Source organism: Etheostoma spectabile, chromosome 12 (genome assembly GCF_008692095.1).
Source record: "Etheostoma spectabile isolate EspeVRDwgs_2016 chromosome 12, UIUC_Espe_1.0, whole genome shotgun sequence".
In the NCBI taxonomy this organism is placed as follows: domain Eukaryota; kingdom Metazoa; phylum Chordata; class Actinopteri; order Perciformes; family Percidae; genus Etheostoma; species Etheostoma spectabile.
This window is the reverse complement of record NC_045744.1, coordinates 25665656-25667692: the sequence shown is the minus strand read 5'-3', so window position 1 is coordinate 25667692 and position 2037 is coordinate 25665656. Positions and strand designations below refer to the sequence as shown.

The 2037-nt window shown below is 44.2% G+C and overlaps 1 protein-coding gene across 1 annotated transcript in view; it reads left to right on the top strand.

Moving 5' to 3' along the window:
- The window catches only part of LOC116698906 (ras-related protein Rab-11B), an 8422-nt gene that overhangs the window by 429 nt on the left and 5956 nt on the right, over positions 1 to 2037 (top strand). The window lies entirely within an intron of this gene.

Here is a 2037-nt window from a genome sequence, read left to right as displayed (position 1 = left end):
ATTAGGCTACAACATAACGCTGTCATTGTAACATTACAGCGTCTGCAGCTATATTTATAGGTATGGGATGCAACACCCTATCCGTGCTCAGCCTTTGTATTAAACTTTCATCAACTCGTATAGAGCAGGATTGGCCGTTTGAGTGAACACTCTCCTGCTTTATTGAATGCCGTTTGGTGTTTTTATTCCTTATGAGGCCTGTGATTAGCCTCTACCTCTCCTGATCAATAGATCCGTCCTCCGATGAGGAGTGTTATCAGCCTGCATGCTCTTCTTCAATGTATCAGTGTTATTATGACTATCAATAGGTCTGATCAGTGACATCAGACTGGAGCGGTACCAGACCCAGGTCCGTGTTTGCAGGCTAGAGATCCCACTTGGATCCAGAATGACTTCCTTTGATCGTGATATCAGCTCCTGTGGCACATTAACATCCTGGGCCTGTGTAAGCCAAAGGGCCATTTAGATGTAACAAAGTATCCTCTGTGGGATGAATAGGGCATCTGCCGGAGGCGAGCACTCTCTCTCTCTCTCTCTCTCTCTCTCTCTCTCTCTCTCTGTCTCCCTGTCTCTCCCTGTCTCTCCCTGTCTCTCCCCCTGTCTGTCTCTCTGTTTCTGTGGACCTGGCCGAAACAGGAAGGGCCAAGCGGTCTAAACCTGTCGATTCAGGCTTTGATGAAACTTGTTATCAGCTTCCTGCAGCCCGGACCAGCGCAATGTCGACAGGGACAAAGTTCGGCTCTATTTCCTTTCCTTGTCGAGCTATGGGAGAGAGAAAACAAAAGGCTCCACCTCTGGATCCCGGCTCAGTCCTGGTCCATGCATGCCTGATCAATCACTCTCCTCTGTTAACAGAAGGCCTGTTAATAATTAATCCATGCCATCACTTTATGGATGCTCAACAGTAGGGTGCAGGAGCTATTCAGACCCACAGCTGGATCTCCACAGTCCTGACTTTCTGAAGCTTTCAATATAATAGTCCCAGTTTTGGTGTCACATTCCATTCAGGTTTTTTTTTGTAGATGGCTTATGAATCTCGGAGGTATAAAGAAAGTTTTGAATGAGGATTTGTAAATAAAATTGACATTATAACTTAAAGCCTCCCTACCTGCTCTCAGAAGAAGAAGCAATATGAGGCCACGCTCTTATTTTGATAGGTCAAGTGTATGGAGTATATATTAAAGATGCAGGATGAACACCAAAACCCTCATTTATAATCCTTTAGGTGCACAATGCAAGGCTTAAATTCTTGTTTTGGTTATTTGATGGCATGGATGAAATAACCGTGCGTCTTCATGGACTTGGGTGGTTGTCTCTAACAGACACGTGTCTTCAGCCGGTCTGATCCTGTAGCTCTGCCTCTATGCCAGTGGTTCTGTACGCTGACAGCCAAAACAGGCTGTTCAGCAGTTCAACTAAAAGAATTGTTGTTCATGTGGTTGATTATCAGTCAGACAAAACACACGAGGAAGGATGGCTGTATCAGGCATATAGATCGACACAGTATTACACAGCATAACACACATGACTTATCAGACAAATCACCATTCATTTGGTCTGTTGAACAATGCTGTGCTACCACTTAGAATGGAGCAGGGAAAAACCTCATTTATTTCATTTCAAAGACTGCTATTCATGTCATAATGAAAAAGACATATTCTCAAGCACTATTGTGTTGTAACACAAATTTTCTGTATTCACTCAAGTCTTGTGTTTTGTAATTTGTTACACTCCTTCTTTACAGTAGAAATCTGTTTTTCATATCCCATAAGCAGGGACGTAGCACAACCTTCTGGGCCCCTCCCCACAACCGCAGCTATTCTATTTCTATTCTAGCACTTTTTTCAACCATTTCAACCCCCAGTCTGACACCCCTGCCCATAAATCACTCACGCTCAAACACAAAGCCCCTGGGTTCTGTTGAAACCAGCGGTTAGAGGCACTGCTTTATGCAATGTCAACATTTCATGGATCTATATGGATCACATACAGTATCCTAACACCCTTGTTTCATCCTCCTCCTCTTTCCCCCCCCCC